The sequence below is a fragment of the Haematobia irritans genome, chromosome 1 (genome assembly GCF_050003625.1).
Source record: "Haematobia irritans isolate KBUSLIRL chromosome 1, ASM5000362v1, whole genome shotgun sequence".
Classification (NCBI taxonomy): domain Eukaryota; kingdom Metazoa; phylum Arthropoda; class Insecta; order Diptera; family Muscidae; genus Haematobia; species Haematobia irritans.
The window spans coordinates 193,293,284-193,306,263 of NC_134397.1; the positions used below are offsets into that span (position 1 = coordinate 193,293,284).

Below are 12,980 nucleotides of genomic sequence, written 5' to 3' on the forward strand. Positions count from 1 at the left end.
CAAATCTACTACGTCATTTGTGTATACCATTGTATGTATACCCAGTTCAATTCAAGCAATCTGCCGAGTTAATGTCAATACCAAAATCAAGCCGAGTTGCAAAGAGTTAGTCAGATATGTGTTTAGTTGACTTGCAGATTGCGGTTACCGCAATTAAACTCTCACCATATTCACATGGCATTTGTTTGCTGACAGAAAACTAAAGAGAAAAGCAATTTACTCCTCTCTCTCATATTTGTATATATGTGTTTACTCATATAACGACATGATAGGGATGCCAGTTTAGGAATAAAGAATTTATTGAAATTCTATAATGGAATTAAATGTGAAACCTTGGGAAAAATTATATTTGAAAAAATGCTGTGAAGGAAATTTTTTTGTAATAAAATTAGAATCAAATATAAAAACCAAATATTTTCCTCCTAAAAAAATTAAGAGAAATATTGCAGATTATTTTTTAAAAACTTTTTTTTTTAATGAAAAGTTAAGAGAAAAATTAAGAGAAATACTGCAGATTATTTTTAACAACTATTTTTTTAATGAATATCCAAGTTGATTTTTTACCCTAAAAACGACAAAATGAAATTGTAGGTATTTGATTTGATCTTCCCTTATTGATATTGGTACGCTCAAAATAAAGTGACCTCTTCTAAGCTAAAATGAACTATTGTTGAAAAAAGTTTAACTTCATATATCCCAAAGATATTTTTATTTGTTTCAACGATATTATTTTCGTAGGAATTAGGAAGAACTCGTCCTATATTATAGTTAGCATTTTTCTACATTTATGTTGTACCACCATCCTAAAAATACAAAAATTTAACTGAATTGGGTTGATGTACACACAAAAAAAATTTTTTTCTGATTCAATCACGAAATTAATTGATCCAATTAATTTTTAATTGAAATGTCTTCAATCACGGAAATGATAGTATTAATTAAAAAATTAATTGAAGGTCAATTAAAAAGTTAATTGATCCAATTAAAAAATTAAATGATACTATTATTTTTGTGATTGATTTTTGTTTCAATTAAAAAATTTGTTGAATCAATTAAATTTTTAATTGAATATTTTTTAAAACTCAATTAAAATTTTAATTGAAAATTTTTTCGTGAAATTTTTTTGTGTGTATGGAATAATTTTATTGGTAATCCTTTTACTTAAAAATGAGAACTGCTTACTTATATTTTTAAAAACAGTTTTATTATTTATATGGGCCCATACACGCAAAGAAAAAAAACGTTTGGAAAACGTGTACCGAAAACGTTTTTCTTGTGTCAGAGTTTTTTGAATTGCTTCGAAAAGTATACACTTGTATCACCAAAAAAATCGTTTTTTACAAAATTTTTATTTGTTCAATAAAAAAGTTATTTTTGAACCAACAACACAGTCCATTTCGTTTATATCAAACACTGTCCTTTTCTGACTTTAGGTCTTTAATAAGACACATTTTACAGTTCATAGTAAAAATTTAATATAGTAGAGTGTAATGTTGAACATTTTTTCGGAATCGTCCAACCATATGTGTAATATATGTAAAAAAAAAAAAACTTTGGTCGAGGCAGGGATCGAACCCACGACCCTTGGCATGCAAGTCGGACGTAGCAACCACTGCTCCACGGTGCCCAACTAAATGTATTTTTCTGTTTGTTTAATCGGCTCATGGGCGCCGCAAGCTATGCTATATAAATATAACTTATATGGGTAATTGTCTATTGATGACAATAACGGCTACATAGCTCAGTGGATAGTGTGTTGGCTTACAAATTGCACGGTCCGCGGTTCGATTGTCCATCCAGGCGAAAGGTAAAAAAAAATTAAAAATTTATAAAATCGCATAATTTCTTCTACATTGTTTGTATTACAGTAAAAGGTGCAAAGAACTAAAAAACTTCGTGGAAGTGAGAAAGATGTGAGGGAAAATGTAATTAGTCAGAAAAAACATTTTTTTGAGTTAGTCTTTATGAAATTGTTTTTACATCCTGGAAAAGAATAAACGTTTATCACAAAAAGTATATACTTTTCTTCCAAATACACTTCGTTTCAACGAAAAGCAAATGAGAAACGAACTTTGTTTGTCTTAAATTTCGTTTGGGAGAAAAGAATTATTTTTTAGCAATTCTATCCCTTGATTAAAATAGTTTTCCTCAAGGTCTTCAAATATGTTCATTTTTATGCGTTTTTGATCGACTGTTAACAAATGCGGCACCCATCTTGCAGAAAGCTTTTTCATCTGTAGTTCTTCATGCTAAACTAAATGGACTCAATCATTTGAGATGCCCATGATATTAGCAATTTCACGCACTTTTATTCGTCGATCATTTAATAATAGAGGTGTGCACGTGACACGAAATTGTCGTGACTCACGAAAATTTTCGTGATTCGTGCGTGAGTCACGCTCATGACAACAACGTGAGTGTGCGTGAGCGTGATTAACAAACCAAAATGTCGTGCGTGAGCGTGAGTCACGAAAATAATACCTTCGTGAGTGTGCGTGAGTAACGAATTACACTCACGAAAATATTCCTGATCACCAACATAAAACGCTTAAGAGTTAAATTCAATTACAATTTTAGTGACACCTGAGATGTTAAGAGTTTAATAACACTCTCGATTTTAATAATGCTCATGTTTTCAGACACTTCGGTAAGGTAAATTAATCTTAAAATTGTTCGTGAGTCACGGTATTTTTCGTGAGTCACGACGTTTTCGTGCGTGAGTACAAATTTTCTTTTCGTGAATGGGCGTGAGCGTGAGTCCTACCAAAAAAATATCGTGCGTGAGTATGATTTTTCAGTCGTGAGTGTGCGTGAGCGTGAGTAAACTATTACTCACGTGCACACCTCTATTTAATACCATATTACTTTGGCTACAATTTATGTTGTTGTTGCTGTTTTTGGACGTCCACTACGTCGTTCATCTTCAATGCTTGTACTACCACGTTTAAATTCAGCAACCCAATTTTTTACTGTTGCATATGAAGGAGCACTTTCACCTAACACATTCACCATATCATTATGAATTTCTTGTCCCGATAAACCTTTTTTTTGTAAATATTTAATGACAGCACGCATTTCTAATTTTTCCATTGTAAAAAGATTGGGGATGCGTCTTTTTTGAACAGCTGTTTCGATATGAAGGAGTTGCCACATCGAAACAAAATTTAACATGTGTTCATAACAGAGATGTTTATACCGCGCTTTTGTGCTAGGCTAAGAAGTTTCCGAACTGCCCTCATATATTCTTCGGAAAAATAACAATTTATCACTTTAGTTTAAGACCAAATAAATCCCTTTGATGATCCTATTTCATTGTTAAAACCGAACATAGTACCTGCTTTTAGGTAGAGATTCGTCTGCACTCAAAAAAAAGTTTACTTGGAACCGAAGATCTTGACCTACCCTTAAGGACTTTGGTATTACCTACCAAAGATACAGCTTCTTTGAAATAAAAACATTTTTGTAGTTTAGATCTAGGATCAATAAAATTAAAATTATTCCTTTTTTGTGGTATATTAATAAAGCTATTCACGTCCAAAAAATCTGTTTAAAATCCAAATTTCTAAATAAAAACTTTTTTTAATTCCAACCAAACTTTAAACCAAAGATGCAAAATAAGTCTTCTATAATTGGAGCGTTCTTATCTTAACAGTCATTTTTATGTAGCTCAGATAGGATTCAGCTGCCAATTAATAGAAAGTAAATGGCAAATATCTTCTCACAAAAGTTCAGCAGTTATGTTCCTACCTGGCATATGGAATATATAGGCAAGATGACAGATATGTCCATAGTAGGGTTTAAAATTTTGTTAGTTAGGTACACACAAACATTTTGTTTGTGATTGATCCAATTAATTTTTTATCAATTAAAAAGGTGACAGTCAATTTAAAAATTAATCGATTCAATTAAAAAATTAATTGATACTATTAAATTGTGTGATTGATTTTTGATTCAATAAAACAATTTGTTGAATCAATTAAATTTTTAATTGGTTTTTTTTTTTTAAACCCAATAAAGATTTTAATTGGAAAAATTTTCGTGAAATTTTTTTCTGTGTAACACTAACGGAGCTTCATGAAAATTTGGTTAAATCTAAAAATGCAATATCAGTTAATTTAAAGACGATTTCTTTAAATCAAAATGTTTTTCTTTACTTTAAAGAAATTTTCCCTTAGTTCAAATACATACGACTTTATTTTTAATTTAAATTTAATTGAAAAAATTTTTCGAAGCAGATATCATAAAATTCCTTTTAATTAAAAATGTAAATAGGTAAATTACGTGTCCAAAAATTTAGGTTTAATATTGCATATTTTTTTAGTGTACCTCATGCATGCTAAATTAAATTATCCCAATTTCTATCTAACTTCGCATCTCCATTGACATCTCTATTTGCTTCGAGTATAACTATGGATGATTGGATGACTGTAGCGATGTTGCGGTTCTCGTTGTGTTCATTCTCTTATAGATGTACATACAAACATGCATATGAATGTGTGTGTTCGTATACACGGGCTATTTCAAATAAATGAAGAGCTATAGAATACTCTACTTGTTTGGCTCATAGTACGATTGCAAAAAATGCCGAAACTCCATATAATCGTTTCTGTTTTCAATTAGTTCAAAAAGGTGTTTGCAAATAAATGAGAGAGAGAGAGTTTACTAATTGAGTAAATAAGTGTTGTCAATGATTCAAGCATTTAAGATTTTAATGGAAATCTTTTAACATGGAACAGTTTTAGGGTTATTTAAATCGACATGTGCCTAAAACAATAGGGCGAGTATGTTTCAAATTCATGATCATTTTAATTGGAACTAAACGTGTAATAAGTGTTGTCAATGCATGAATAATTTAGGATTTTAGCTGTTTTTATTGGAAATCCTTAAGATTTTTAGTATTTCATATTTAAAACGAAATATGCCAAAAAATACTAATTTTCGAATGCAACATACTTTTAATTAGAGTTATATGCCAACAATTTCATTTCGAAGAAAAGTAATTTCTTTTTTATATGTACTGTTGAAAATTTTCTTAACTGCTTTGAGTTTTAAAACTCCAAGCAGAACATAGTGTAAATAATTATTGGAATATGCAATGAAGATAAATTTGATATTTTTTCTGTAATATTGAAAAATAACAACTTTTTGAAATTGATTGGAAATATATGGGAATGGTAACGAAGACAGAAAATATAGCATTTTCACTAAATATCAAAGCAAATTTGTTTATAACTAATATTAAATACCCAGCAAAAAAATTGGAAGTTCCACAAACATTTCATTTAAAGCCCATCCCAGAATCCACAATCGAGTTTTTTCAACTTCCGATGCAGTAAGTCTTTTGGACAAATCCACAAACATTTCTTCTAAAGCGCATCGTGGGATCCCCCAATGATTTTTTTCCACTTCCGATGCAGTCCTTTTGGACAAGTGCACAAACATTTCATCTACAGCGCATCTTGGGATCCCCCAATGATTTTTTTCTACTTCCGATACAGTTTTTGTGGACAAGTTTTAAAAAGAAGTCAATCAGGCTATTTTAAGTGCAAATTGCAAACAATTAAATTTTATAAAAAAAACAAGTGTATACGGCCGTAAGTTCGGCCAGGCCGAATCTTATGTACCCTCCACCATGGATTGCGTAGAAACTTCTACGAAAGACTGTCATCCACAATCGAAATACTTGGGTTGTGGTATCTTAAAACTTCTTAACATCGTTTTCTAAATTGTGAGTTAGTTCATACGTGGTATATATTAGACAAAAAAGTTATGTATAGTTAAGTCTACAAATAATTACGAATCGATATGGACTTTTTGCACGGACGTAGACAGCCAGAATTGAAATATGGGGGTCGCTTATATGGGGGCTATATACAATTATGAACTTGATATGGACCAATTTTTGTGCGATTGGAAATCGCTTTATCTGAGGGATATATATAACTTTTTTTCCATTTTTTTCACAATAACAAAAGTTGCTTCACAAAAGCCGCTCTATCTCACAAACTAATTGACTTACAGACGTCAAATTTTGATACGAATCATTTGAAGGTTGGTACTATATAACAATAATAAGCATTTAATACTAGCGACGCCATCTCTGTGTCAGACCGTGGACTTATCAGCCAACCTATTAACTTCCAGGGCACAACTTCTAAAGCAATACAAAGGATCCAAAAAGGGAGTACTTCCGTTCTATGACAAGCCCATGTAAAATTCATTGGAGATGATCCAAGTTTGCACTACTTCCGGATCACAGATTGGGGATCCAAACTACTTTTTTGGAAGCTCTTTTTTTTGCTGGGTAGTGTAGGTTAGGTTAGGTGGCAGCCCGATGTATCAGGCTCACTTAGATTATTCAGTCCATTGTGATACGACATTGGTGAACTTCTCTCTTATCACTGAGTGCTGCCCGATTCCATGTTAAGCTCAATGACAAGGGACCTCCTTTTTATAGCCGAGTCCGAACGGCGTTCCACATTCCAGTGAAACCACTTAGAGAAGCTTTGAAACCCTCAGAAATGTCACCAGCATTACTGAGGTGGGATAATCCACCGCTGAAAAACTTTTTGGTGCTCGGTCGAAGCAGGAATCGAACCCACGACCTTGTGTATGCAAGGCGGGCATGCTAACCATTGCACCACGGTGTAAGTCGGGCGGGATCGACAATTTTATACCATGCACCACTTTGTGGATCCACATATCCAGATCCTGAGAATATTGCCAAAGACTCAATGTGTCTATCTCGTCTCCTACTGTTCCACGATGTGGACTAAAATTGCGGCCTAGACATTTATTACAAAAAAGTATTCACAGACAGATGGACGGACATTTTTTGCCAGCTTATTAAATTTTTTAATTTTCAAATTTATGACAGTGTCCTTCATATGTGGCAATCAATTTCGGGAATGTTGCACCTTTTTTCCCAATCGAAATCGCCATAAGTTTTCTTTTTATTTTACCCATTTTTGTTGTCTTAAGGTGTGTTTTACTAAAAACTTCCTTATTGAATGAAGCCCGCCCAAAGGCGGTATTGGGCATTAGAGGGTTAATAATGGTCCCCCTCCAAGTTTTGTATACGCTTTATAAGACATTTCTACAAATCTTTTATATAAAATAAATACAAAAATTAAGATGAAATGAAGAATTACTTTGTTTTTTTTTATTTAGTTTAGTTTAATTTATTTGTATTATTGTACGATTGAAGAAACAATAGATTATTAATTGTTTCTGTGGGAAGGTTATATAGCTTCTCGAATACGAGATTATCTCTCATTGCCAATATTTCTTCTGGCATTTTACTACTAGCAGGAATCGAGAGTATTTGAAGAGCCAATTTGGATAAATTGGGATAAATGTTTGCTTTATATGTCCACCAACGAATGGGATCAAATGGTTGTGATACTTCTACAACTTCTTGACTATATTTTTGTAATTCTTGTTCTGGATTACTATCATTTGGTATCAACTCATCAGAGGAGAAATATTTGGATTTCAGCATGGAAAATGTTTCAATGTCAGAAGTTTCCTTTGATTTTAAACTGATCATAGATTTTAAGCAAAATTTCTTTATGTCTTCTTGATCTTGCTGATTTTGTAATCCCACAGCGGGAGGATATAGAAAAAATGCTGTTTTATGCCAAATATCCAATTTACTTGTCCACATCACGTCTATTATTCTTAATATGTTGAGCTTGAGCTTTGCTATAATTTGAAGATCAGAAATCTTTGGCGAACATAATGATTTAATTTTTTGGATTGAAGGTATAACATAACATATGGATGCAGTGGTAGATTTTTGTAATTCCTTAAATATTTTGTCGAAATTTCTCATTAATTTATGAAACGACTTTAATAAATTGGTATTTATATTGAATACGTTTTGAGGTTCTCTTTGTGATTCCCGTATTTTTTCAATAAATGACCAATTATTGTATAGAGATTTTATCATGGTATAGGATGAATACCAGTCTGGTGTAGATTTTTGATTAATTATGGACGTTATCGATAATCCTTCTTGTAGTTTTAGGGTATTGAGAAATTCTTTTAGGTTTCGGCATGATTGAATTATAATATCCAATTCTTTAGTATCTACGAAAGCTTTATCCAACACATCTGATAATAAATGACAATTGCTTCTAAATTGTTTTGCATTCTTGAAGGTTTTACTTAGTAATGAAGATAATTCCTCGGAGGAAGATACAAATTTGATGGCACTTATATCATAGTCATATATACCAAATTCATTGAATATAAGTAAAAGTTCTTCAGAAAGATCTTCTCTAGAAAATGTTTGTGATTCGAAAGATATAATACCTAAAAATAGTTTGCAAAGTTTTGAGTTTTTCTGATAATGCAGATTGATTGTGAAAAACGTTCGATTTATAGTCGTCTCCTTCCACATATCCATGGTAGCGCACATTTCTTGATATTTTACTCTCTCTGCTATATATTGAGTTAATTCGAATTTAATGTCTTCAGCCAAATTTTCAAACTTGGGGAGAAATGTTCTGGGATCAGAAACAAGATTAGATCGCTGATCATTAGTAGAGCCCATTTTTAAGAAAAAATTCATAAGTTTAACAAATTCCTTGGTATTGAGACTAGAAATGGGTCCACAATCTTCCTTAGTCATCCATTTTGTACACAAATCAAAAGCTTCCTTTCTATTATCATCTGAAGGTTTCACTTTCTCCATTGTATTATCTTCATCGGATGTCGAAAGATCTACGACGGTCTCTTCTTCTCGTTCTCTTCTCAAATTTGGGGAATGCGATCCACCACCTTCCAGTGATCGTTTATATTCCCGATAACACTTATGCCTATATAGATTCGTATAATATTTTGTACTTAATTTTAAAATACTGCGGCATCTTATGCAATACACCCGTCCTTTCACTTTGGAATCATTATTCGCATGACGAATTTCATAGATGATGTGCCAAAGATTACTTGTAACTTTAAGACGTTTGGAAATTTTATAAATTCCTTTGGTAATTTTCTCCTGCAAGAGAGCTGCTTCATCCGGATCAATATCTTGATCATTCTCATCACCCCATTTGTGGATCACATAACATTTATGGCGATAAAGACGAATTCTGCCCGTATTAGAATCTAATATTTGCTTACACACGCGACAACAAATGAAATCTTCTACTATGGTGTTATCTTCTTTTAAAATTTCGGCCATAATTGTCCATATATCGCTTCTTCCTTTTCGTTTTTCCGATAGCGTATAAGAACCCTTGGCTATTTTTTCCGCAATGAAGGCGGCATTTTTCGATTCGGCTTCATCGTCTGTTAGAAATTCCTCGCCCAAATCGCTTTCCGGTTCTTGTTTCAAGAACTCTTCGTCTGAAGATGAATATGATGATGGATTTTGTATTTTCGTAGATATAGCAATTTTTTGTCGATGCCCTTCAAATGTCCTGGTGGACTCTTGGCAATTACTATTATTTGGAATATTTTCCACATAAGTTGACACATTGGCCAATTTGAGTTTTTGCTCAACACTCTTCTTGTACTCTCTTGCACATGTATGACGATTAAGATTCGATGTTTGATCATTGAAAAATCGTATCAGTGTATGACATAGTGAACAATATGCATATCCTTCATAGATTGTTTGATCTTCTTTTACCACTTCGTGAAAAACTTCCCAAACAATACTTCGTCCATTGGGTCTTTTTCTTGTCGCATAGAAACCACTGGCAATTTGATCAAGAATATATTTTGAGTCATTTTTTATGATGTGATTACTACCGATCATCCTGTACTCGTTTCTCTTTGTTCGCGATATGCTACTGTACGATTTGAGGGTTGATCTGTTACTACTGTACATACCAGTCCTATTGCTGTCGATAAATGCGCGCGCACATACGCACACACACACACACTCATGCTTCAGTTTTCTCAGAGAGGCCAAGATGCAGAGTTACCATACTCAACTAACATACAGTAGTCGACAATGCGTTTATAGTGGGCATTGTATGTTGTTAAGCAAATTTTATATAGTAGGGCTGTTTTCTTTTAACACTGGATACTCTAAGCCGTGAAGAACTAAAAGAAAACAGAGTTACACACTTATCCAGGACATCTCCAAAAATATGCAACACTGTCATCAGCTGTTTAAAAACAATCACAGAAAAGAAGTGAAATCTTGCATTTTTAATGTATGAAATGCTCGAATTAGTAATAAATATTTACTGCTGCGATTATTTATGACACTGTACCACTTTGAATTTCTTGTTTCTCGATAAATTAGTCACAATAAATTGCTATTGTGAATCGAAGACGCTCACTTTATCAAAATACAATGATGTTCTGGATAGATCACCAGTGCAACGATCTTCTGGATAGCCCATACAAATGTTGCATCCAGTGCTAAAAGAAAACATCCCTATTAAGGTTGGTACTATGTCGTTCGGTTTTCGAAAACAGCCGAAAAACAGGCATTTCCGTTTCTTTTTAGAATCTATTAATTTTAAAAGATGAAATTGTAACAGGTTGGCTGATATGTCCCCGGTCTGACACATAGATGGCGTCGCTAGTATTATTTTTTATATAGTACCAACCTTCAAATGATTCGTGTCAAAATTTGACGTCTGTAAGTCAATTAGTTTGTGAGATAGAGCGTCTTTTGTAAAGCAACTTTTGTTATTGTGAAAAAAAATGGAAAACAAGCATATACGACCGTAAGTTCGGCCAGGCCGAAGCCTATGTACCCTTCACCATGGATTGCATAAAAACTTCTACTGAAGACTGTCATCCACAATCGAATTACTTGGGTTGCAGTAACACTTGCCGATGGCAAGGTATCTCCAAACACTATCTTCTAAATTGCAAGGTAGTCCATACGTAGTATATATTAAACTAAAAAGGCCGATTAAATACGTATATAATTAAGTTTGACAAAATTTTGTATAGAAATAAAATTTTGAGCCTCTAAGAGCTCCGGAGCCTCTTAGAGTCAAATCTGGGGATCGGTTTATATGGGGGCTATATATAATTATGGGCCGATGTGGACCAATTTTAGCATGGTCATTAGAGAACATATACCAACACCATGTACCAAATTTCAGCCGGATCGGATGAAATTTGGTTCTCTTAGTGGCTCCGCAAGCCAAATCGGGGGATCGGTTTATATGGGGGCTATATGTAATTATGGATCGATATGGACCAATTTTTGCATGGTTGTTAGAGACCATATACTAACACCATGTACCAAATTTCAATCGGATCGGATGACTTTTGCTCCTCTAAGAGGCTCCGCAAGCCAAATCGGGGGATCGGTTTATAAGGGGCCTTATTTGTAATTATGGACCGATATGGACCAATTTTTGCATGGTTTTTAGAGACCATATACTAACACCTTGTACCAAATTTCAGCCGGATCGGGTGAAATTTGGTTCTCTTAGAGGCTCCGCAAGCCAAATTTGGGGGTCCGTTTATTGGGGGCTATTCGTAAAAGTGGACCGATATGGACCAATTTTTCCATGGTTGTTAGAGACCATATACTAACACCGTGTACCAAATTTCAGCCGGATCGGATGAAATTTGCTTCTCGTAGAGCAATCGCAAGCCAAATTTGGGGGTCCGTTTATATGGGGGCTATACGTAAAAGTGGACCGATATGGCCCATTTGCAATACCGTCCGACCTACATCAATAACAACTACTTGTGCCAAGTTTCAAGTCGATAGCTTGTTTCGTTCGGAAGTTAGCGTGATTTCAACAGACGGACGGACGGACGGACATGCTCAGATCGACTCAGAATTTCACCACGGCCCAGAATATATATACTTTATGGGGTCTTAGAGCAATATTTCGATGTGTTACAAACGGAATGACAAAGTTAATATACCCCCATCCTATGGTGGAGGGTATAAAAAGGAATTTCGTGTTTTGATAAAATACTGTTTTCTGAAGGGAAAAAATACGGTGGAAGCAAAAACTTGGTTTGATAATGAGTTTCCGGACTCTGCCCCAGGGAAATCAACAATAATTGATTGGTATGCAAAATTCAAGCGTGGTGAAATAAGCACGGAGGACCGTGAACGCAGTGGAGGGCCGAAAGAGGTGGTTACTGACGAAAACATCAAAAAAAAAAATGCACAAAATGATTTTGAATGACCGTAAAATGAAGTTGATCGAGATAGGAGAGGCCTTAAAGATATCAAAGGAACGTGTTGGTCATATCATTCATCAATATTTGGATATGCGGAAGCTCTGTGCAAAATGGTTGCCGCGCGAGCTCACATTTGACCAAAAACAACGTGTTGATGATTCTGAGCGGTGTTTGCAGCTGTTAACTCGTAATACACCCGAGTTTTTCCGTCGATATGTGACAATGGATGAAACATGGCTCCATCACTACACTCCTGAGTCCAATCAACAGTCGGCTGAATGGAGAGCGACCGGTGAACCGTCTCCGAAGCGTGGAAATACTCAAAAGTCCGCTGGCAAAGTAATGGCCTCTTTCTTGAAAAGAACTATGTTGAATAATAAAAACGAATTTTGATAAAAAAAATGTGTTTTTCTTTGTTAGACCGGGCTCCCATATATAGTTAAATGCAGGGCTGTGGAGTCGGGGCCGGAGACGTAGAAATTTTGCTCGACTCTGCCTCCGACGAAACAAAATTTGAAAAACGCTTCATATCTTTCTAACTAAAGAAATATTTCGACAAATTAAATTCCATTAGTGTTTTCAATCGAAAAACGAAGTCCTGGATTTTAGGCCATTCAAAGTGTATTTATACGGGTGAAATTTCACGGTGATGTAAAAATTAGGTTTGACTAAAATATGGAATAAATTGGTCAATTGCATTGTCCATATTTAACATATTAAAATATCGATTTTTGACCCTATATATACTCTTGATAAAGGTACAATTTTAAGGCAATATAACAGTAGAACATAACCTTCTGAATTTTTAAGGTACACCACTTGGAGTCGACTTCGGAGTCGAGGCTAATAAGAAA

At 34.0% G+C, this 12,980-nt stretch overlaps 1 protein-coding gene across 21 annotated transcripts in view; it reads left to right on the forward strand.

The window, feature by feature from the left end:
• Syp (synaptotagmin binding cytoplasmic RNA interacting protein) overlaps positions 1–12,980 on the forward strand; it is a 529,002-nt gene that overhangs the window by 73,122 nt on the left and 442,900 nt on the right. The gene's annotated exons all lie outside the window — the stretch shown is intronic.